Below are 25,985 nucleotides of genomic sequence, written 5' to 3'. Positions count from 1 at the left end.
ACATCTGAGGTCATCAGTCCCCTAGAACTTAGAACTACTTAAACCTAACTAACCTAAGGACATCACACACATCCATGCCCGAGGCACGAGTCGAACCTGCGACCGTAGCAGCAGCGCGGTTCCAGACTGAAGCGCCTAGAACCGTTCGGCCACACTGGCCGGCTTGGTCTGTGTTGTTTGGCATATTACGTAACAAGCACAGTTGGCTACTTCGTTAACTTTATTAATTTAAACGTGGCCGTTAAGCTAATGAAAGAAAATCGACTTTTGTAAATGTTACGGTAGGATAATTTACGCTGACAATTCTATCCGAACTTAAGCCTTACAAGCACTGTAGTTTCGTAGTCAGAAGCCTGACGAACGCAACGTTGTAATCGTTTATTTTACGCTGTTAAAATTCACAAAACTGTTGGCTAAAAAACCAAAAAGGTCGAAAGTGAGAAATAATTCGTACAATCGCAAATATTGTAGAGTGGTAGGAGGGAGTGCCATGAACAACATATTAGAAATCCTGACCGGTGAGGGCTGAGTGTGGGGGTGGGGGTGCGTCTGAAGGTCACTTTTGTTTTTATTGAATAACTCGAAAACTACTGCCTCTAGCGAAAACGTATTCCAGTACAAAATTTACTACATTAACATTCCGACAGAAATGTCCTGTTCATTTTTTCTGTAGGACTAACTGTTTGCGCGTAGCGAACGACAGAAAATGAAAATTTCGTGTGTGGTTCTTGAGGCGAGGTATAACATTGCGAGTTGCATAAAGCGACATCGGTAGGGGCAGCTGAGGATTGGGTTGTTTGGGGGAAGAGACCAAACAGCGAGGTCATCGGTCTCATAGAATTAGGGAAGGACGGGGAAGGAAGTTGGCCGTGCCCTTTCAAAGGAACCGTCCCGGCATTTGCCTGGAGCGATTTAGGGACGTCGCTAGGGGCAGCAGAATCACCCTGTCTATTGTGCCTGAGGCACTTACCGCCGATGTAAGCAAGACTTACTTAGCGATGGACATGAATGCAGAAGTAATTAATGTTTTACTCTCAAGGTTTCTTATCCATAAAAACGTCGTCCATAGTAACAAATGAAAGCTGTTTGCATTTCACCTTATTTCTATTTTGCTGTTAGTGACGAGCGTTAACATCTCAACAATAAGATCGTGAGGAATGGAGCACAAGCTCCGCTGGACAAGCAATCAGAAAGAGAACAGTAATGGTCACGCTGAAGAAACTATTCAGGTATATACCTAAATAGTTCTGAAAACTCAAATGGAGGATAACCAGATCGGCATCTGAAATCACCTCTTAATGATAGCCATCTTGTATGTTTACCAATATACCACCTTACTCTGTCCCAGAACACAAAAGTTTTTGAACTGTTCTCGACGCCATGCACCACACAAATTTACGTGAAAATTTCATTTTATCCCATGCACAGTCGGGTGGCATTAACGGCAAGCAGTACAGCGCCCACACAAACTGAGAGACCATCCAACCTTGTTGACAGTGACGACAGATTAAGACTGTATTTAGTACGCCTCCCACGCAAATTGCCAAGGTCGTGGGACTTAGGCGCCATCGCGAGATAATCGCCTTTTGACAAGTTGTGCTCATGCTGATTCTTAACGACAAAAGCTGCAACCTGAAGAGCATTCTAGTTCTAACCATCTTCAGAGTTCAAAACACAAAACGAAAAACCGTTCGCGGTATGCATGTTGTCTCCCAGCACATTGTTTATCGAGTACAGTCTCTTGTTGTTCTGCTCTTGTTAAAAGCTTGTGATTATAGAGCAAGCCGATATCACTGAACTGATTAAGAAGTGGGGCGTCCCTCCCCCCTCCCATCCACCCACCTTCTTATAGTCAGGACGAAGCTAATAATCTGCATTTGTTAAGGCGAAAATATTATTTGTAACAGCAGCAAGCAGAGAAGACACGGATATGCAACCACTGAGTAACCAGATTACGTCACAGTTTGCGCTTCCTGACCAAATGCTCGATAGCCTTCATTTCGTTGAAACTGATGCGTGTATCGACTAGAAACCGGACGTAAACAGCAATGTTCCGCGCTAGTGTATGTTTGACGGTTGCTGTTAACGAAAGAGACAAAACATTACAAGCACGAACTTAATTCTGATGGTAATGTGGAGAGCGCCGTTGAAGCAAAGATTAAATTCGACACCTATGTCATAATCTGAAAAATGTTGTGTGTTTGAGCAATGAAATGCTCGTCTCGTCAATAGACCAGTCACTCCGTTTCATGCCTATTGAACCCCTATATTAGAATCCGCAAGATTTTATTTCAGCTAAAGCTCTTGTGCTAGAACGAACGATGAAAATAGCTGCAGTACAGCGTAAGGGCGGAAGGTTGCATAAAACACCTGTACGCCGGTAAATTGTCTAAATGTGCGTGAGTACTTGCATAAGACAGCCAGGTCCTATAGCTACCATGTAATGAACGTTATCATTCGAGAAACTGGACCTGATTAAGGCAGTTGTTATGAATCACACGCAATGGAAACAAGCAAACAATGTTATCGAAGTGCACTCTAACTGAAATTTGGGGCAGATATTTTCATGATGATATTCCCAATGCATATTACCGTATCATACTGGAAAGAAAAACATTCCTCGTGTAGACTGACGTACATACAAATTCAAATGTCCTTAAAGACATGTGGACAGCGCTGATGATGTTCTACTTTACATTTCGCGATAAGGGGAGTCAACAGCAGCAATACAGGACTACTGGAGATGATAACGCTATCTATAAGCTTTTATCACTTAGTTGCTCTGTATTAATGTGAAATATATCGAAGTTTGGAAGTAATGATAAAACGAAATCCGTATTCCACTGATTACAGCAAAGACGACGCTGTCGATCGAATGGTAGCGACGTAAGAAACATACACAAACATCGACTTTTAAGTAATATCACAAGTAACAACGGGGAATTCTTCTCTGAAGAACGAACGAGTTGCTGCCAGCATTACTCCATATTCCAGTCGATTACGCGGAGATCCTTTTGAAACTGAACGCTAAGCAGAGTTGGAAATATCTAGCACATTCTATGGATGTACTGGTCACTCACTACTGAGGTTGCTAACAGTGTTTTACAATACTATGTGGTTGAGGAAAAACACGTAAAATGGAGTACGGATTCTACATTAAACTGTACGTTACTAACTGGGTTAAGTAGGTTTTCACATCGGCAAAGGTATCTTCAATAGGACCGGCAAAGGTATCTTCAATAGGACCATGTAAATTAACAAAGGTTCATTAGATTGAACAAAGATTCCTACGTGAATTATCAATGCGTGATGTGGGACGAAATGAGCGAAAAACTAATTGTTGTCATCATATAAACTTCTGTCAGAACAAACATGGAAACCGTTAAGCTACCACGGAAAATATTTTGCACCGGAGTAAAGGCGATTAAAAAAGACGGGGGTGGAGGGCAATTTTCGTATTCTCGTAACATTTCTGTTTCACACTGGAACTAATGAGTGATATCGTCAGCACTTTTTCGCCATTGTGAAAACGTTGATCGGCCGGGAATTTCTCAAAGTTCAAGAAAGGATGAAAGTCAGTGGGAACAAGGCAAGTACTGTAAAACTGATGCTCAAACATCTTCCTGCACATCGCTCCATATTACTATACGCGCATCCCAAGGTGATTCTCAGCGAGGTGACTGACAGGAATAGTTCAATTGATACAATGATGATGACCAGGACTGACCGCTTTCCGTCTGCTACCTTTATCTAGCAAACTGCACATAATGCGTCCGTCAATTCCACAGATAACATGATTTCAAGGTCAATTACACACAACATCTCGCTACAGTTAACTCTGTGTGGCACATCCACTGCCTCAAAGTTCACAGCGACTAGAAAACAGTCAATATCGATATCTTTCAGATTTCCTTCGGTTCTGAAAATCCCGAAACCATTTCGACAAGAACCTTCTTCAAGTACGAGTAGTGTATGATCGTTGGGATAAGTTGGGCATGAAGTGTTGACATCGTGTGTCAGGTTGCCACGTTTATAGACTAATATTGATTTTGCAACAATCTTATTTCATTTATCTGATCATTTTAGAACTCAATCTATTGTGATAATTCATATTCCGACACTAATTTCGTTTCGACCTTAGGAAGCATACAAATATTTGCGCTTGTCAGACTGTTACAAATTGATACTTGAACATAACGATAAACAATTCTCATTTGGTAATTCCAGAATACCTTTTAGAAGAAGTGGAACTAGCTTTCCGTTAGAATTTATGGAATAAACTCTTGTAAATGTTAGGGACATTTTCCAATTAATAATCTTCATGATATAACCAATTTAATAAAAAGGGCTGTTATCAAACATATTTGATGAATATCAAAAAAGCTAAAAGCCGAGTAAACATTGTTGCAATGTGAGAGGAACAAATTAATACGTAATTCAATGACGACAGTCAGTGTGCGCCAGCAAGTTTTTGATTGTAATCCATAATTTTCTGTTTCTAACAGTGGATGGCATAAGCAGTGGTTGTTAGAAATATAATAAGCAGTGGCGTATCAGTCATCGGGGGCTCAGTTTTCCGACAGACTTTTGTGAGCTAGTTTTGTGACAGTTTTGCGCAATAAATGTGTAATTCTGAAAGAGAACATAGTGTCAACCTAAATTTCCTGAATTTTCTCTTGACACTACCAAATCATTAGCTACACTGTCAAGAACCCCGAAGTTGTAGCCAACTTTGGCGGAGCAGAAACTCTCAAAATTCTTTTACAGCTACTCAGCATCAGAGATCGCCTACAGCTACCCAGCATCAGAGATCGCCGACAAACGAAGATAAGTATTTGCCATTTAACTGTTACACGGTGTTATATTTCATTATTTGGTTGCAAGTGCCGTAATCGTTGAGGACACTTCTCCCAAATGCACTGTCGTCTCCGACACACAAAGTCGCCACTGATGCCTCATTACGGGCATTTTTAAAACTTCGGAAACCTGCCTACTTTAACAATGCCGCAGCTGCTTTGCTCCTGAATTCCTACCCATCCTCTCGACATGAATTACGGTCGCGTTGTTTTTATGTTCATTCGAAAACTTTATCACACACTTGTCTTGGCAGTATTGGGGAGAATCACAATACGAATTTTTTGCAGCTACACAAGCGATCAAAGTGTTCCAACTTTTTTACTATTAAATACGACAGTCAAGTCCGAAACTCTCATACAACCGACCCTCGCCTTATGCAATTCATCACTCCCCAATCTTTTAGGCATACTGGAAGTTTCCTTTATAGATGACCCTTGTAATTACGGCATTCACGAAGTCAGTTTGAAAAATGAAAGGATTTGAACGTATTCATGTCGAAATAAAATTATTTACTACTGTAGGTTTTCTTATGACCATCTCTACGCATGGCTATGCATATGGAAACTAAAATAAAACATATTTGCAATCTGTCTGAGAAATGAAGGTAACAGCAAACAGGATCAACACCGGGTAGAGACCTCGCGCACATAAACGTGGTAGTTAAGACAGTTAAATATGGAAGATACTGTCGGCCAGAAAACTGCTTCTGCAATCCAGTGCTCGCGGTCAACGAGAGAACTGTTTCTGCCAAAGAAAAACTAGTCGGCCCGCTTCCCGCCACCACTGATGACGCAGCGCTGGCGAGGAAACGCGTAAAGAAGGAACTGTGAGGCAGAACAGGTGCGGGAAAAAGACAGCCCCGCCGAACTAGAGCTGGGAAAAAAGGGGGCCGGTTAATCGGTATTTTTATTCTGAATAACCGGCAGTTTTCGGTATTTGTTTGGTCTCTATCATAAAAGGTGTTTTTATTTTTTACTAAAACCGGATAAAAAACCGAAGTGTCAATTAGGCATAGCAGCAGTGCTAAAATTTTTCGTTTTTAAATGAACGAGTAATTTTTATTCGTAAAATCTGCAATGCTTTGAAATATTTCGTTATTACAGGAAATGGGGAAAAGCGATCAGTGCTATTTTAACAACAATGCTGACAAAAAAGAGAAATAAGCACATGGCAAAAGAATTTGTACAGCCTCGCCACCCAGATAAAAATGTACCTGTTAACATGTGGCATGGTCTAGATGGTATGCGTATGCATGCATTGCCCCATCTGGTCTATATGGTAGTTCCTCACCGACGTCGTCAGACATCACCTGTATTGCAGAATGGCACCATCCCTTGCTTGGAAGTACACGGTGACGCACGAAAACCCGACCCCCCGAGTACTAGACTGCTCACAACCGCCCGCCAATTGGCACCTACTGTTTAGAAGCTGTTGTGACCTTTGCATTAGCTTACTTGTGATTTCTTTACTATCTAATTATTACATGTTTATCCATTTGTTGTATCTGCCCGTGGCGGGCGTGTTTAACTGGCGAGCAGTCTGTGCTCGGGGGCGGTTATTCGTGTGTCACACAGTACTTAACGAAGCACGGTGTCAGTGAAGTACAATACTCCATTTGCTTTAAAAGATTAAAAACGGTAGGAGCCACAACAAACCTACGACATAATATAACGAGAAAACTTAACAGTTCATTCATAGTTTACGATAAAAATAGAAAGAGGCAGATTTGCTCGCTGTGTCTACACAACAGGCCTTTATCTGCTTTTAGTCCTTGAAAACAGACAAATTAGCACGAAAAACAGAATTCTTCATCCTCAGTTTTCATCCTTTATGTCCGAATAGAAGTGTGATCCCAGAGACAAATGATTTTTGAGCGCAGTCAACAGGAGAATATTGGTGTTTTTTTTTCACTTTTCGTGAAAAGCAGCGAATGGTGGACGGACTAAATTGTATTTTATTTGCCAATTTAATATTTCGATTCTCTGTATCTTGAAACTAAGGGAATCAAAATTTTTCAATCTTTTTCGATTTCTGATATTATTACAGGGAATACAGTGATAGGAATAAAAAACTGAAAGTTGGTTATTTCAGAAAAGGGTTATTTTGAGTAGGTTTTTTCAGTCCGGTTAAAGTGGAGTTGAAAAAAATATATAACCAAAAACGTGCCGTTCCAGCGATAACCGCCAACCCTACGCCGGACAGAAGCGACGGCGCGAACAGCACTCCCAGCCGCAACGCATCGACCGCGTCGCCTCCTACGCCATTTGTCTGCCCACTTCCTTCTCATTGATCGCCGCCTCGCTCCCATTCAGCCTGCTACTTGCTCTGAATCTTCCGCTTACACTCACACTACGCGCTGGCAAAACAAATGGCTATTTGTAGGCGTCTGTGCATATAAGAGAAATGATATCTGCATCCGCATTTCCCTTATCCCCCCATTCACAGATATTAAAAATTTTGCAAACTGATTTTTTCAACGCGTTCCGTACGCTGGAGCTCTGAAGAAGTTGTGTTACAAACTGTCGTCACTCGCTGGAAACTGTATAAAGTTACTCATGTTGTTGACTTATCAAATGGACGTTAATTCGCCATGTTAAGTCGTATTAATTTGCTACGCTTCTCAGAAGTAGTAAGCTTTGTTCTGCATACTAGTAATAATACTTAAGGGGAACTTGTACAGTACCATTGATTTAAACTCAACTTCATTTCTCATGAATGTGACACAAAAACAGGTGTCACACTATAAAGTCAAGAGTACAATCTAGAACACACTTCATGTAGGTTTGTGGTAGCTTTCGGTAACTGGTGTAAGTGACCTCTGCGACTTCAAAAGGAACATGAACGAGTCAAGACGTAAGCCAGCTTCTTGTACGCCGGAAACAGAATTAAAGTGTAACCAAACGAAAAACCACTAACACCCCTCTACACTGAGGATTAAAGCCTATATAGTAACACACACCTTCCCAAATGGTAATAAGAGTGACTTAAAACAATGAAAATTATTGTTGATAATAACATTTCACTGAAATAGATGAAAGTCATAACACTGACACTCTTCTTTATCATTTAACCAAATGTAATAAATATTGCGGGTATCCGTATCAGAGCTTGGGTTTACCTGCAAAGTAGTTGTTATTGCGGATATCCGCTTACATACTATCTGCATTCGCGCAGCGTTCCTGCATGATATAAAGTCTGTTCACTTTGTTAATCACTGTCGTATACATCAAAAAAATGCAAAAAAGTGCGTTTACAATTATTCTAACATACTTCATTCAAGCACGGCGATTCAAGTTTCATGTTGTATCTGGGATCGTAACACTATTTGGATATAGAGAATAATCAGTGCTATAGGGTGAAACCTGAGGTTGAACACTATTTTTGTCCGCTTTCAATGACTAAAAGCAGATAAAGGCATGTTGTGTAGACAAAGGCAGCAGATCAGCATCATGGTCTGGTTACAATCGCGCTTTCTAATTGTCTGTGAACTGGTGTGAACATGTAATTTCTGAGAAGGGTCGAAGTGCTGTGGGAGGGGGGTTAGAGAAAGGCATAAAAGACGAAAAATCATACAAGGAACTTAATGACCGGTATGTAATTTATATACACTGATGAGGATGATTGCTTTCCGTAGCTTTCCGTGTAATGTGCCACTTTCTTACACTTGGTACAAATGTGCCATTGGTTCAAGTTTGTTTTGTTCTGTTCATGAACTTGTTCTATTACCGTTAATAGTGAATTGTACGAGAAAAGCTCTGCTTCAACGTCCGTTTGGTTTAGGCAGTTGTATGAGTTATTTAACAAAGACAACAAATTACCATCGATAAAGAGTGTTTACTTTGGCAAAAGAAATTTGTTCCCATCATACATTGACCTGGCATGGAGAAATCAATTTCTAAACAGTTACTCATTTGGAGCACAAAAGTACACGGAATTTTTAAAATAGTACCAGGAAAGGCTCCTTATCAACTTTTCAAATAGCGTGTGACAAATTAAGATGAGTCACGTAAGATATATTTCTGGGACGTATTACGTGGAAAAGGGAAGAAATAATGTTTGCAAAAAGACTGGCACAAAAAAAAAATTGATGGGACAACTAGAATTGCCGAGTGAGTATAACAACGCTGTCTGCGTGAAAGCGATGTGAACACCAAAAAGCTATCGCCAGCGGATGAAGCCGTTCCTAGCTGGCCGTCGTATGGTGAAAGTCTGACGACTACTACTACTACCACTGCTTTTCTTGCTCAGTAGCGCTTTTTTTCACCCTTCCGAGAGAGTCGAGGATTCTAAACGCTGCAGAGTTCGACAACGTCATGAGAGGAATATATACCGATGTTCTTCAACCTCTAAACTGAAAGTTTAACACTTCAACAGTGACAAACATTATAATGAAACCTTCTCACATACAGTGTGCACGTCCATGATCTGACCTGTATATTTGCCATTCACGCATAAAGATTTATTAATAGGGCCATCTGAGCGATCTCGCGACTACTCTCTTAAGCTTCAATCGGTTCGGGAAGGACTAACCGGGGATGTAAAAGTTGCGAATTCTGGTCTGGTACACAGTCCTGTTTGGAAGTGGCGTAGTTTCAAACTTTGTAACGGACGATTGTACATCTAAGGCACTTATACCCCCCGCCCCCTTTGAGCCGGATAAATAAATAATCTGTAGACAATGCACAGTAATTTGGGATTTAATCCAGTATGATGTATCAAACTATGCGAATCTACCTCTCTTTTCTCCTTGTAGATGGTGAATACTGTGTACACTGCTGAGATTCGAACTGGGTAGAACAAAGCTGGGTCACGTACGCAATTGTAAAACGGAATCTAAGATGGAAAAAAGTTTACCTTCGCGTGGAACAATACGCACTAATACGCGGATTTCAAAATACAGTTCGATCATGCAAGCGAAAAAGATCATGGTTTGATTCCCGTCGACGACGAGTTCATTAGAAATAATCACAATCTCGGAATGAGGAAGGATAAGAAAGGAAATAGGTCGTGACATTTCAAAGGAACCATCCTGGCGTTCAGTAAAATCATGGAAAACCTAAATGTTGCTGGCCAGATGAGTATTTGAATCGCCGTTCTCTGGAATACGAGTCCAGCGCCTTGCCACTGCGCCACCTCCACGTCCACCCTCTATTGATCACAGGTCCTCGAAAACGTTTCCCAAGAGTCGTTGCTCTGATTCAACGAGATCCGAGCTTTTTTCCGACCGAATGTGACAACTAATAAGACTTGATATCAATATTATAAAAGCAGTCCCAGCACTTGACCTTCTAATCTTTTTTCGGTGATAATTACGAAGGCTGTTTAAGCAAATTACGCTTTCTACTTAATTCATGGCTAAGAAATAGTAGCACCTCTGTCAGAAGCCGGCTCGTTTGCTCGTTGATGATAGAAAGCAATTTCCATCTTCTAAATACGGCTACGTATGCAAAAAAGGATGGTGTCGTAAGGTTTATTACTCAAGTCACTTTAACATACCAGCGGATTAAGTATACACAGTAATATTTGTGAAAACCGCCGATGCATGACGGAAATCTACGCATAACTTGAAAACCTTTATCAGAGAAAAATAATCCAACAGTATGTCACGGGAGTAATTTCAACAGTTTGAAAAGACCTGGGATTAAGCCACGGGAGTAATTTCAACAGTTTGAAAAGACCTGGGATTAAGCCTATCATAGTGATCAGTAAATTGGGCTTTTCTCCCTAGATCGTTTGAAGTTTGTTCGTCAATATGTATCACGACTATCACCTTTGTAAAAGCTTAGTGTGTGTGTGTGACAAAAACGCCGCGTCTGGTTCGTTTCCTTTGCTGGAGATCCTTTAGGTGGATTCTTTCAGAGGTAATGGCCTTCCTTTTCAGCTTCTCCTGATTATACGAATTTCTTTCATTGTAGCATTTGCGTATGGTGCCTACATTAATCACATCTGCAATAATATTTGCTTATTCGCGACATTAAAAAAATTCTTTTATATCAAACATCTGCACCATTAATGAGAAGATAAAAAGCAACATAATGGCTACTTAATAATTTCTGAAATTATTCTGTGACTCCAAATTCATCTTCACCTTGAAATTGACTTTTGACAAAGTGTATCTGTTAGTAAAGGGACTAAAGATCAAAACTGTAGCATTTCATTTATATAGAAACACCGTCCTAAGTTGAGCAATATGGTAAATCGAGCAGTTGTATATGTCTAGTGGCTAGTACAAGAAATGGGAAAAACAGAGGGTTTGTCTTCGTCTAGCTTTTTATTCATTTTCTTTTCCTCATTGCGCGATCGGTAGAAACTGAGCTCGCTGGCCAAGATTGTGTTGGTTAAACAATATCTTTATGACAATATTTATCTGCAACTTGAAGGTGCCGCTTTCCAGCACGAAAGGTTTATGTCTTAAGCAGAAAGGGCAGAAAATTAATCATTTTCTGTTCAGCTCGTCACTGAGACTATGTCGCAGAGCCACCCTAGTCACAGTATGATAAAATTCTGTCTTAAGACTTCTACCAGACAAGGAATATTTTTTTTTTCGGATCTATGGTTTGCAGAAATGGTACATGCAATTGACTCATTAGAAATGCTGACTAACGCTTTTGAAGAGACAAAGTCTGTAAAAATTGAATATTTCAGCCGGAATTTACTACAGAATTCTACATGGGCGAAATATTGTGGTTTGAATGAAATCATAAACTATGCCACCAATTATGCTATAGCTCTTTCAACACCTATCATTCATAAATAGTCTGGGACGTGCTCTTATTGCATAACTGCTGTTTTATCCTTCATACAGCCAATTGACGATGGTTGTTTTGTTATCTCATCTGACAAAAGTAGCAGACTACCTTTGATTTTTTTTTTGACATTTTGGGAAGAATCTAGTTTAGATTTTCTCATGGAGCCACTTCGGGCTTTCTTACAGTGGTTTAGGGGCAGCCCCGAAAAATCTTAACTAAGTTCAGGTATTTCAATAATATTCCACCTATTGTGACCGCATGTTTTTATCAAGAGAGTCAAGTACGTCGTAAAATTTCCTCCTGATACTCTCATAATTTCAATTGGCAGAACACTCAGCTGCAGCTGACTGTAATGCCCAAGTTAATCAAACCTAGGTGAGCGTGAGAATGAACTGTCGCTTGTTTTGATACGACCGCGCTCAGTGACGTGACGCAGAGCATGCTAATTGCACAAAGAAATGGCGTCGTTGAGAGTGAGCCTCTTGCTTTGCTGACGTCGCTTGTCCTCAGAGCGAAGAACAGTGCGGCCGCCACCAGCCGCTGACTCAACTTGGGTTCGATAACTAGTTATGCAAGCTCATCCGTCTGGACTAACCAGGCACGTGAACAGACAGCATCGAGTCTCTCAGAATAGGATTGCTGCCAATAGGCTCCGTAATGGATAAGGATACTCTGTACCGAATGTTGACGGTCATTCGTTTACAAAATACTACAGTTTAGTAGCCTACGGCGCATGATGGTGTATATCGTCGATGCCGTCGGGTTAACAGCGAAACGTGAGCTCTGACTACGTTGCTACAACACCAGGAATAACTTCACACGTGGCAAGATTTATCGGTTAATCGGGTGCCTCTCCCCAGCCCAAATGATATTTTCTGTGTTTACATCCCTTTCTCGATACTGCTGTTACCCACACATTGACGGAACTGGAAAGTGTTACGCCATGAAGCACCTGCCCAGTACTTATATCAAACATTGTGGAGATGTTAGTAGCATAACGGAATTAAATTACTGAAATTTCATTCCATTCGTAACTGATTACCACCACCACCAGTGCGACCCCAATAGGCACAAATACAATCTTGCACTCGTTATGGAATGGAAGCAAACAGCCTCCGAATATAATCCTGACGAATTTCTTGCCATACATGAACGAATACTGCGTTCAATTCACAAAGACCGTTGGCTGGAGGCCAGTACAAAACTACACATCTTCCCACACCATCCCAAACATACTCAAGGTGTGACACATGGGCGGGACCAGGTAGGTCACTGTAGGATACGTACACAGCGGTTCACACCACGTTCGTGGAGTGAACTGCTGTGTGATGTCTTGCATTATCCTCCTCGAATATGCCACTTGATATCCTGGTTCAAATGGCTCTGAGAACTATGGGACTTAACTTCTGAGGTCATCAGTCCCCTAGAACTTAGAACTACTTAAACATAATTAACCTAAGGACATCACACACATCCATGCCCGAGGCAGGATTCGAGCCTGCGACCGTAGCGGTCGCGCGGTTCTAGAGATACCCTGGTCCTAAAGAGTAATGCAATAGGGTTTCCCCTGAAACTTTCTAGCAAATTAAAACTGTATACCGGAAAAGATTCGAATTCGGGTCCTTTGACTGTCGCGGCCAAGTGCTTTCTCGACTGGGCTACCCAAGTATGATCCACGACCAGTCCTCACAGCTTTACTTTCGCCAGTACCTCATCTCCTACCTTCCAAATTTCACACAAGCCCTCCATTCTTACCACATACTAGCGAGCATCCAGTCTCCCTTTAATAATTATTTAATCAGTTCTGCTGTCATATCCAATAGCTCCCCACACCAAATGTACTCGAATTAGAGAGGAACAATCTTGATAATCGCTGATTCTTGTAACCTAACATCAGACCGTCAACGGACTCGGTGGCGTCGATCTAATCGCCACAAAGAAAACAGAGACGCATCGCTGAACATCACGGAATGCCACTCAATGACGCAGTTGACTGTCTCTACACCGTAGAAATTCCCGTCTGCGGTATGGTGACAGCGGTTAACGACTCGCGGCAGCTCTAGATTTCAACCCGGCTTCCAGTAATCTGTTCCCGTCGGTGCATGCTGACACACTACCCCGATTGTAACTGTTGGCATCCGTCTATTTGTCGGAGCCAAACGAAAAATCCAGCGTCCGTCTGGTGCTGCAGTCGTTCTGGAAGGATTCATCCCTACTCTCCTTGCCATAATGTTGTCCCGAGTCCGTATGGTTATTATTCTGTCTGCAGTCTTTGCACTAGAGCCAATTGTCTGGGCAGTCTGATGGTATGATGCTCCTATGTCCCTCATGCCAATCGCTAGACCTTTCTCAGAGTCGTAAAATTGACGAAAAGACACACCTGCACTTCTTTGCAGCATACTGACTGTTTCTGGACAAGGAATTGGCTTTGATTTTGTTTTCATAGCAAAATTTCTCTAGCCGTGAAGAAACTCTTGGATTCACCCCCAAAATAATAGTAAGGTGGTCACAAATTTACAATTTGGTCAAAATCGGACATACATTTCTAATATGCTCTCTGCAGCGTGAAAACTTCGTTGTGCAAACACTGACACTGTGTTGAAGCCGTTCTTACACACATCGTTCTAGTACACTAAAATACAGGGAATTGGGTTGACATAATGACAAGTAGAAGCTTACAGACGAGCTGCGAGGTGTACTCGCATGATCAGCTAGAAGATGCGTTGCCCTCGAAAGGCAAAATCACTGAATTAGAGTTCAGGTATGACTGACAGAATCTTTTTGAAAGATTCGATACGGGATATCGCTTGAAGTTCACAGTTCACCAGTGCAGTAATGCTTGTTACTTTTGATTTAAAGTTATTATTTACGCATCGACTTCTCTTTGTTGAATCTGAACAATCATCTGAAATTAAGTAATTTTTGTCATCTTTGGAGCAGGACCGTAATTTAACCATCTCTAGGTTTTCAGATAGCTTAAAATTTTCACTGTCTTCGTATCATTCCATGGCGAAATGGCTAATTCCCAGTTAATTCGTCCACAAGGATTATACGTTTAAGATAAAGCTTTGTTGACACAGCAGCGATAATTATATCGGCTACAGATGCCCTCAGTACTTGGCACGGTCTACAGTTTACACAAGATTTGTCTACTTTAGTGTTGGAGTGACGTTCTACCCCTTATCCAACTTTAGATTAGCACAACGCTGTTTTGTCTAGCACAGGAAAGTCGTTCTTCCTGTCGACTGAGTTTAGCGCTGACATAATCTGCTCGACAGCTGATTGTATGAATATTTCTTTTGAAAGAACGTTCTCACATCCTTCTGCGATCAGAAGAGAATGAAGAGAGATTCGTTGAACAGCTTATTGGTACAGATTTCTCTGTTCCTTTTTAAAAATCCAGCAGTTACTGTTACTTTTCTTCTAGTTGTGATCGCTTGTTTTAGTCAGTTCTTGTTTTCATTAACTGAATACTATGGTACCGGCATAAGAATTTTTTTTTTTTTGCTTATTTTCGAGAAATCCAAAAGAGTGTATCAGCTGTACGTCCAGCGCAAGAGAAACGTTTCACTCCAAAGCTAAGTTAGCACTCCGGTCTTTGCGGAATGTATTTTGCAGTATGTCATGTCGTCAAGTGAAATGCTGGCAACTACTACATTACATACATCTATGCATACTTTCGCCTACGGTGAAAAATTTGGAAGGGGGGTTGTCTGTACTCAGATAGACTGGAAAAATTGCAAACGTAATACTTTGCCCGTAAATAGTCCAAATGCATATAAAAATTGAAACGACAGCTTTTGACAGCTTATCTGCTATTGCTGTTACTAATTCATTCATACAATGTAATAATAGTGCCTTAGGATTACATAAAAACTGAGTTTCGACGAAGTCTGATTTATGCTGAAAGTGAAGCTCGTTTCGTTTCAACGAACGTCTCATTTGCCGCAGCGAAAACGATCGTACAATGTAGAAGCGCCGAGCCGGTTTAAGGCGCTGCAGTCGTGGACTGTGCGGCTGGTCCCGGCGGAGGTTCGAGTCCTCCCTCGGGCATGGGTGTGTGTGTTTGTCCTTAGGATAATTTAGGTTAAGTAGTGTGTAAGCTTAGTGACTGATGACCTTAGCAGTTAAGTCCCATAAGATTTCACACACATTTGAACATTTGAATGTAGAAGCAATTACTAAACCCAAACATTTAATGGTATTGCTTGCTTGCCGGTTATTGTTATCCTCTCTTGAGGCATCTTTGTACTTGCGTTAATTCTGAAATAGTTAGGAATTTGCATACTTGTCTGTATCTGTTGTTCGTTTTGTATTCTTTGCTCCGGTATTTCGTTCACCATGTTGTCAGCCATAACATTTCTAGTATATCTTAGTATACTGTGTTACCATTATACTCTTCACTTATTAACATTTACCACACCGAAATCTGTGAACCTTTGCCCACATTCATCAATAAACACTTCCGGCAACTTAGCCCGGAAGTGTTTATTGATGAAGACGCCGGCCGTGAAAGCCTACATGGAATGATTCTTTGCCCACATTAGTAACTCATAATATTTAGACACCGTTTGTTGCATAACATATTCATTTATATCCAGTTCATTCATGATACCCTTACCACAGTCCCCCACTTACTATTCTGAAATATCATTGCCACCTTGAGGCTGAGCTCTCTTCTTGCCCGCTTCATATGGAGGTCTTTCCGCTCTTGTGATTTTGAGGATACTTTTTCCGCACTCATTGTACCATACAAAAGCTGTGTCCAAGACAACCAGATCTCTGCATCTTTGTTATTGGAGTCCCGGTAAACTCGTCGACGCTTTCCCCAACCTTGAAGGGAAATGGGATGACGGAGCGTAGGGGACCCTGTACAACTCCATTGTACAGGGAAACAGTGAGAGGCAAAGACCTCAGCTGAGTTTTTTAGATGTAGAGGATACAAAATTGGCTTCACATTATTGTATGAACTCTGCCAATTTTCTCTTTCAGTGTTTACGAAACATAAAATTAGTTTGATAGCGAATCCTCTCGGCGACAAGATCTGTCAGGGCACCACTTTTTTCAGCAGGTTTACCAGACAGTAAATAGTACTGTATAAGCGAGGTAACAAAAGTTGAAGAGGTAACAGCTGTTTACTGTACGCTGCCTTGCATTAATTTCACCCTCCGCCAGTTCTTGTGGGGAAATATTCCATAGAGGACGGAAGACGGGGAACTGAAATTTTTCGTGTTCTATTCAAAAGAGGATCTCCAGCATTTGCCTTAAGCGATTTTGGGAAACGACTTGGAAACCTGGATCTACATGGCCGGGTAGGGATATGAATCACCGTCCTCTTGATGGAAATCCAGTGTCTTCCCACTGCGCCATCTCGCTTGACTGTTGCTTCGAATTTTGGTTGTCAGACTTGCAAGCCCTTCCCCTTTACTCTTATCAGGCATTCCGAATCATCTAGCGCTGTGAACCTTAAATAATGCTATCTTTGCTACAAAATTACCATGTGGTTCGATTCGCGGCTAATTTTCTTGTGTGCTACAACTGCGTGATTCGACACTCCTTCATTCTTCTCACATTTGCGTTCTATTAATATGTCGTTTGTGTGGTCTTTCTGTATAGCAAACACACAGGGCGGCGTGCGCAACAGACTTGTGATAAACCATCAGCGAAGTCAAATTAAAAACCTAACTAGGAAGCGTCTAAAGCAATTTACGGACATCAGCGGCAAAGTTACTAAAAGTAGATAGTAGATGGAAACCGCAAATAAGTCCTGCGTTTCATGCCATTTATCAGCCTTCTCGCACTCAATATCGGCTTTCTTCTTCTGTTTATGTCTATAGAAAGTATATGCTGCAGAACTGACATATATAAGAGGAACTAATTTCCATGTTGTTGTTGTTGTTGTTGTTGTTGTCTTCAGTCCTGAGACTGGTTTGATGCAGCTCTCCATGCTACTCTACCCTGTGCAAGCTTCTTCATCTCCCAGTACCTACTGCAACCTACATCCTTCTGAATCTGCTTAGTGTATTCATCTCTTGGTCTCCCTCTACGATTTTTACCCTCCACGCTGCCCTCCAATGCTAAATTTGTGATCTCTTGATGCCTCAAAACATGTCCTGCCAACCGATCCCCTCTTCTAGTCAAGTTGTGCCACAAACTTCTCTTCTCCCCAATCCTATTCAATACCTCCTCATTAATTACGTGATCTACCCACCTTATCTTCAGCATTCTTCTGTAGCACCACATTTCGAAAGCTTCTATTCTCTTCTTGTCCAAACTAGTTATCGTCCATGTTTCACTTCCATACATGGCTACACTACATACAAATACATTCAGAAAAGACTTCCTGACACAAATCTATACTCGATGTTAACAAATTTCTCTTCTTGAGAAACGCTTTCCTTGCCATTGCCAGTCTACATTTTATATCCTCTCTACTTCGACCATCATCAGTTATTTTACTCCCTAAATAGCAAAACTCCTTTACTACTTTAAGTGTCTCATTTCCTAATCTAATTCCCTCAGCATCACCCGACTTAATTTGACTACATTCCATTATCCTCGTTTTGCTTTTGTTGATGTTCATCTTATATCCTCCTTTCAAGACACTGTCCATTCCATTGAACTGCTCTTCCAAGTCCTTTGCTGTCTCTGACAGAATTACAATGTCATCGGCGAACCTCAAAGTTTTTACTTCCTCTCCATGAATTTTAATGCCTACTCCGAATTTTTCTTTTGTTTCCTTTACTGCTTGCTCAATATACAGATTGAATAACATCGGGGAGAGGCTACAGCCCTGTCTCACTCCTTTCCCAACCACTGCTTCCTTTTCATGCCCCTCGACTCTTGTAACTGCCATCTGGTTTCTGTACAAATTGTAAATAGCCTTTCGCTCCCTGTATTTTACCCCTGCCACCTTCAGAATTTGAAAGAGAGTATTCCAGTTAACATTGTCAAAAGCTTTCTCCAAGTCTACAAATGCTAGAAACGTAGGTTTGCCTTTTCTTAATCTTTCTTCTAAGATAAGTCTTAAGGTTAGTATTGCCTCACGTGTTCCAACATTTCTACGGAATCCAAACTGATCTTCCCCGAGGTCGGCTTCTACCAGTTTTTCCACTCGTCTGTAAAGAATTCGCGTTAGTATTTTGCAGCTGTTACTTATTAAACTGATAGTTCGGTAATTTTCACATCTGTCAACACCTGCTTTCTTTGGGATTGGAACTATTATATTCTTCTTGAAGTCTGTGGGTATTTCGCCTGTCTCATACATCGTGCTCACCAGATGGCAGAGTTTTGTCATGACTGGCTCTCCCGAGGCCATCAGTAGTTCTAATGGAATGTTGTCTACTCCCAGGGCCTTGTTTCGACTCAGGTATTTCAGTGCTCTGCCAAACTCTTCACGCAGTATCTCATCTCCCATTTCGTCTTCATCTACATTCTCTTCCATTTCCATAATATTGTCCTCAAGTACATCGCCCTTGTATAAACCCTCTATACACTCCTTCCACCTTTCTGCCTTCCCTTCTTTGCTTAGAACTGGGTTGCCATCTGAGCTCTTGATATTCATACAAGTGGTTCTCTTCTCTCCAAAGGTCTCTTTAATTTTCCTGTAGGCAGTATCTATCTTACCCCTCATGAGATAAGCCTCTACATCCTTACATTTGTCCTCTAGCCATCCTTGCTTAGCCATTTTGCATTTCCTGTCGATCTCATTTTTGAGACGTTTGTATTTCTTTTTGCCTGCTTCATTTACTGCATTTTTGTATTTTCTCCTTTCATCAATTAAATTCGATATTTCTTCTGTTACCCAAGGATTTCTATTGGCCCTCGTCTTTTTAACTACTTGATCGTCTGCTGCCTTCACTACTTCATCCCTCAGAGCTACCCATTCTTCTTCTACTGTATTTCTTTCCCCCATTCCTGTCAATTGTTCCCTTATGCTCTCCCTGAAACTCTCTACTGCCCGCATCTCGTGGTCGTGCGGTAGCGTTCTCGCTTCCCACGCCCGGGTTCCTGGGTTCGATTCCCGGCGGGGTCAGGGATTTTCTCTGCCTCGTGATGGCTGGGTGTTGTGTGCTGTCCTTAGGTTAGTTAGGTTTAAGTAGTTCTAAGTTGTAGGGGACTGATGACCATAGATGTTAAGTCCCATAGTGCTCAGAGCCATTTGAACCATTTTTGAACTATCTACAACCTCTGGTTCTTTCAGTTTATCCAGGTCCCATCTCCTTAAATTCCCACCTTTTTGCACTTTCTTCAGTTTCAATCTGCAGTTCATAACCAATAGATTGTGGTCAGAATCCACATCTGCCCCTGGAAATGTCTTACAATTTAAAACCTGGTTCCTAAATCTCTGTCTTACCATTATATAATCTATCTGATACCTTTTAGTATCTCCAGGATTCTTCCAGGCATACAACCTTCTTTTATGATTCTTGAACCAAGTGTTAGCTATGATTAAGTTATGCTCTGTGCAAAATTCTACAAGGCGGCTTCCTCTTTCATTCCTTCCCCCCAATCCATATTCACCTACTATGTTTCCTTCTCTCCCTTTTCCTACTGACGAATTCCAGCCACCCATGACTATTAAATTTTCGTCTCCCTTCACTACCTGAATAATATCTTTTATCTCGTCATACATTTCATCTATTTCTTCATCATCTGCAGAGCTAGTTGGCATATAAACTTGTACTACTGTAGTAGGCATGGGCTTTGTGTCTATCTTGGCCACAATAATGCGTTCACTATGCTGTTTGTAGTAGCTAACCCGCACTCCTATTTTTGTTATTCATTATTAAACCTACTCCTGCATTACCCCTATTTGATTTTGTATTTATAACCCTGTAATCACCTGACCAAAAGTCTTGTTCCTCCTGCCACAGAACTTCACTAATTCCCACTATATCTAACTTTAACCTATCCATTTCCCTTTTTAAATTTTCTAACCTACCTGCCCGATTAAGGCATCTGACATTCCACGCTCCGATCCGTAGAACGCCAGTTTTCTCTCTCCTGATAACGACGTCCTCTTGAGTAGTCCCCGCCCGGAGATCCGAATGGGGGACTATTTTACCTCCGGAATATTTTACCCAAGAGGACGCCATCATCATTTAATCATACAGTAAAGCTGCATGTCCTCGGGAAAAATTACGGCTGTAGTTTCCCCTTGCTTTCAGCCGTTCGCAGTACCAGCACAGCAAGGCCGTTTTGGTTAATGTTACAAGGCCAGATCAGTCAATCATCCAGACTGTTGCCCCTGCAACTACTGAAAAGGATGCTGCCCCTCTTCAGGAACCACACGTTTGTCTGGCCTCTCAACAGATACCCCTCCGTTGTGGTTGCACCTACGGTACGGCCATCTGTATCGCTGAGGCACGCAAGCCTCCCCACCAACGGCAAGGTCCATGGTTCATGGGGGGGGGGGGACTAATTTCCATAACCTATGAAAAAATATACACATTACAAACAGGCATTTTGATTATGCTTGCCTTTGCGACTCGACCAAAGATTTTCTCTTGTCTGCACAATTCCTACGCCACCATAATTAACACTGTGTTATGAGCAGTGGTTGTCAGATGTCCGCATCGTGTCTCAAATAATTTATGTCAATGGAAATGAGCACATCGAATATGTTTACATGCAGGTCTGTGAAATTAACACAGAAACGTGCCCATTAGGCGGCAGTCAATTCCGATTAACGTTAACTTCTAAAATTTTGATTCGGTGAACATCAAAGTTCCAATAGCGACTGGCTGCAAACACCTAAAGTCCATTTTAAAAAATCACGTTCCTCAACGTCCAAGAATACGACTAAGGTCAGAGGGATAATCACTAAGAATCTACGCAAGGAATGAATTATGTTATATAACACAAAAACCACTGTCTTATCACTGCAGCCAGAAGATGGATATCAAGCACTTCCTCGCTAATTCTTACCTGTCCACTGTTATGTACACATTTCCAGTGTGATGCACTCAGAGCTTTCGGCCTTCATAATTAAAGAATGAATTACGTCAAGACGAGGACTAGGCGGCCAAATCCAAGGTACATAGACGGCCCCCTATACGCTGACTTTCAGATAATGCTGATTCATGGGAAACCAGGGCCAGCGGCAACATAGAGCGATACTGCAGGGAGTGACATGTTTGGTCAGCTCCGGTTTCAACTCAAATTAAATAACCCTTACTGATTAAAGGCAGGAAACACTGCTAAAACAGACCGACAGAGAGATACCCATCATGGGGAGGGGAGGGAAATAGCCGCAGTAAATGCAGATATCATTGGGTATGTAACTCCAAATAAGGGTATCTATTTAGAAGCGTCATATGTACAGGCTGTACAGCCTTCATTAACAAAAACGATTATTCAGCTATCTGTTACTAGCTGCCATACAGTAAACGAGTCATCAGAGATTAATCACTGATTCAAGGAAGAAATTCGACTGTGATAAGGGCATTCTTTTCCGCATTCGCCATGAATGGCACGAAATATCACGGGGAATCTAATTAAGGTTGGCATGATCGGAATCTGATCCGGCTATCAATTAGAGGCGTTCAGAATTTTACGCTGGACTAACATACTGCATACGAGGGCTTTACTGGTCACCGAACAAGGATACCATCAAGGGTGAAGGACTTCAAACAAGAATACAGACGGGAATGAAACGCATCAAATGGGTTTGGGCAAGTTTCACTCTACTTTTTTAAAATTACTGGAAAGTTTAATGTTGTTAAAATCTCCCTAGATTTTTTAATGAAACATCAACCGAGTTACTAAATACAAAGCCTTTGTGCAAGACGATGGCACATTGCGTATTCAAATTTTCTCTGACGTTACAGTGTAACATGCCAATGTAATTTTTTTAAAGCCTGTGGTCGGAATTAAGTGCTTATTCTAGTATATTCATTAAAGCTTTCCGGACGTCTGTTGTATTACTCATTATTGGCAACGAGCGGAACGTTTTGCCATTGTAGCCCTCACCCTCGGTCTTACGAGTGATAGCTTCCCGATAAAGCGTAAGTCAAGTGGATCCATAACGCACTACGGATAATATACTCATCTGGAGATGCATGCTGCAACAGTCAGAGCTTTAACATCCTGTTGCGGAACTACAATAACTTCGTATCGAATACGCCTGAGGTGATGGTTTTCACCAAACTTCATTGGGGGAATTACGGGACAACATGCTGGCGCACCAAGTTTTTATATCATATATGCTTCGGACGTGCCGTAAATCCAGAGCACCTGCTGACAACTAGCTACGTCATCTAAGTACTATGACATGTGAAAACGTTCACCGACTGCATGGCTAAGAACTTGTCCTGCAGCTATAACGCTGGGAAACCCAAAGCAATTACGTCAGTCAAGCTCAATTTTAATCCTCGAAGTGACTGGCCAGACCGAGGTCATTAAACTCTTGAACTGCGCCGTACAGCAGGTACCAAAATGCCGCACGTTTCTCGAGCGAATCGATACCGAGGTGTACACAGCTGTGGCCTTCGGAGCAGACACTCCAATCGCCAGAGGCGGCTATTCCAAAGCGACCACGAAAAACGAGAATAATTACCAGCTGAGGTGAGAGAAGCCGCGGTGTCGCTGGGCTAGCAGGAGCGGCGCGTGGCCTCCTGGCGGCTGGCCAGTGTGTGAGAAAAGCAAGCGGCTATTTGTGTGGCTACCGCCCGTGTGGGATGCGAACGGAGGAAGTGGAACGATGAGGCGTTAGCTCTGCTCGCCTGTCTCACACACCTACAAATTTCATCTTGCACATCAGCAACAGTGCACTCCAGCTTGGATGGAATGTTTTCTGTGGTGAGTGTCTAGTGAAATCCGTACCAGACTGCTCTTTCACAGCTTTTTCAACAACTTGGATGGGGAGAATAATTTCCAGAGTAATTTCTGTTCCGTCATTTAGTACCGAAACTAGAGGAACAAGGTCGGTGAGTCCGAGATGACTCAAGTCGAAAAGGTCATAGACGGTCGTCAAGAAGGCAAAAGGCATCGTGTAGTACAGTATCTATTAACAGTTTCAAGATGGCAACCTGCAAATTTTCTTATTAGAAGATAACATTTAGTCCTTGAGGTACGCACGAGGAATCTCCAGATATCGAAACTAAAAGCGCCAAAGTTATGTGGCTAATACACGAACTGTAAGCTTTAAAACCATCGGGGAGAAGAACTTCTCACGTTTTGGCAAGGCTAACAGCAGCTTTCAATAAACAAATATTGTGAAGGTCAGCAAGTAATTTCGACGAGCACAATTCGCAAACTGTTCGAAACAGAACTAATGTGTCAAAAATTAGAAAATCTCTCGTGTTCCCTGTTGAAGCGTCGGAGGCAAATCACTATTATTCAAATTAGTCAATCTTAAATTTTGAAGTGGCAGTACAAATAATGATAAAGCGCATTTCCCGTTTAACTTTTGCAGATCGATAGTTCAGTGCGCCCACAGGCTGGAATTAAACTTTAATGAGAGAATTAAATCTTTAATGTTTTCCTTTTAGCATTTTTCTCACCTTACTAGGTTCCAGTTACATACAACGTTCATTGTAATGTACTGTTCCTCGGCAGCACAAAATGTAACGTACACAGCGAAAGTTAGATAAATATTCGTGTTCTTCGTTAAAAGCCTTGCCACTCAACGTGAATATGGTAATTCCTTAAAGTGATACGTGACCACAGAGGCTATGTATGGCCCATACATGGACGCTGTATTAAAGGAATAACAGTGGACGTTAGGAAACCTTCCTCAGGTAAGATGGTCCTGCTCGAATGACAACATTTATTTTATTGCAACATGCATAACGACTTCCTGGGTAACGGTGCCATTTATTTCCCCTTAATTACTGATCATCAGCGGTTCTCTGTTGCATCTCGGGGTCACTCTGCTGTGGGATGGTGACTGTTACTAGGAAATAGTGATTTTGCAACAGCAGCAAAAAAAATGGTTCAAATGGCTCTGAGCACTATGGGACTTAACATCTATGGTCATCAGTCCCCTAGAACTTAGAACTACTTAAACCTAACTAACCTAAGGACATCACACAACACCCAGTCATCACGAGGCAGAGAAAATCCCTGACCCCGCCGGGAATCGAACGCGGGAACCCGGGCGCGGGAAGCGAGAACGCTGCCGCACGACCACGAACTGCGGACGCAACAGCAGCAGCTAGCCGCAAAAGCAACTTTGTTTTCAGTGCAGTATCATCTTATATCTTCGCGGCAGCCCTGAGACCAAGCACTTTCTAGGGATGTGTTTGCTGTTACGGAATACTTTCCTATTCAATACATATGCAAGAATTATTCTATTCTGCGGACGATAGACGTACATTTTTAAATTCTTTATCAGCTTTAATTTATAGAACCCAAGAAAAGGAAGTAACAGAGTTTAAGGCCTTGTCGATAGTAAAGTTATTAGAGGCCAAGCACAAGTTCAAGTGGACGAGAGTGTGGGGCTAAAGCAGCCGTGGCCATTTCAAAAGATCAATACCGACATTAGACTCAATTTCAATCGCCAGGCGAGTGATTCCTTTCGATTAAGAGTCCACAGTCTTAATGTACCCCACACATTGGATTCACTGTACTTGTACAGCTTGTTAAGCATTTGTAATTTCGCTAATCATACAAATACAGCTTATACGAATACGACAATGTAACACCATTTATTATATTCGAGAGGAAGTGGATAGCTCCAGTTCTGTTAGCTTGGGTGGCATGTAGCCAATACCCACATCTACTTCCTTTCGCAGCATGTGATGTGTGTGATTGTAAAACGCCAATTACACGCATGCAACTAAACCTTTCGAATCCACTCGAAACAATGATGAGACGCTTACCGGCTGAGACCCAAACAAGGAGTGAAGACGCTGAAGCTTAAAAAAATGGGAAAGGGGGGGGGGGAGGTGACAGAAATACTTCTGGTGAAAAACTAAAAGAAAGCATTAAGTGTTTACTAGGTCTTTTCTTCTTTTCATTTTGTCCTGTGTTTATCTGGTATTGTCGACAGCTTAATATAACACACAGAGCTTCTCCTCCCCCGCTTCTCTACTTCTGTAAGCGAAAATATTTACCCCAATTCACAGAGATTCGTGATAACCAAGCCGCGACAACACTGGGGCGCGTACAAAGCGCCTGCCCCTTGGTGCCTACCTGCCAGAGGTCGGCGAGGTTCCGAGGGCGCTGAGCAGCACGGCGGTTCGGCTGCGTGCGTCCTGGCATCGTCGGGTGTACAGTCGACTAAGGACGTGCGTCGGCAGGCAGCACTCACACGCACTCTGACGTAAAGCTCGCGGGACAAAGCCAAAATAGTGCGCGCACGCGCCGCGCTCGACTCTAAATACGCGTCCCTCTGCGGCCACCCCCGCGTCACACCTCGCGCCTCCACGGCGG

The 25,985-nt window shown here is 42.0% G+C and overlaps 1 protein-coding gene across 4 annotated transcripts in view; it reads right to left on the bottom strand.

Moving 5' to 3' along the window:
• The window catches only part of LOC126253247 (uncharacterized protein K02A2.6-like), a 307,108-nt gene that overhangs the window by 34,884 nt on the left and 246,239 nt on the right, over positions 1-25,985 (bottom strand). The window contains exon 1 of one of the 4 annotated variants that reach the window (XM_049954444.1): positions 25,746-25,882. The exons of the other annotated variants lie outside the window; for them this stretch is intronic. The gene's annotated coding sequence lies outside the window, so the exon portion shown is untranslated. Of the gene's footprint in view, positions 1-25,745; positions 25,883-25,985 lie in introns of those variants that run through there. 4 annotated transcript variants of the gene reach the window in all.

The sequence above is a fragment of the Schistocerca nitens genome, chromosome 4 (genome assembly GCF_023898315.1).
Source record: "Schistocerca nitens isolate TAMUIC-IGC-003100 chromosome 4, iqSchNite1.1, whole genome shotgun sequence".
Taxonomy (NCBI): Eukaryota; Metazoa; Arthropoda; class Insecta; order Orthoptera; family Acrididae; genus Schistocerca; species Schistocerca nitens.
This window is presented reverse-complemented; position numbering and strand designations above follow the sequence as displayed.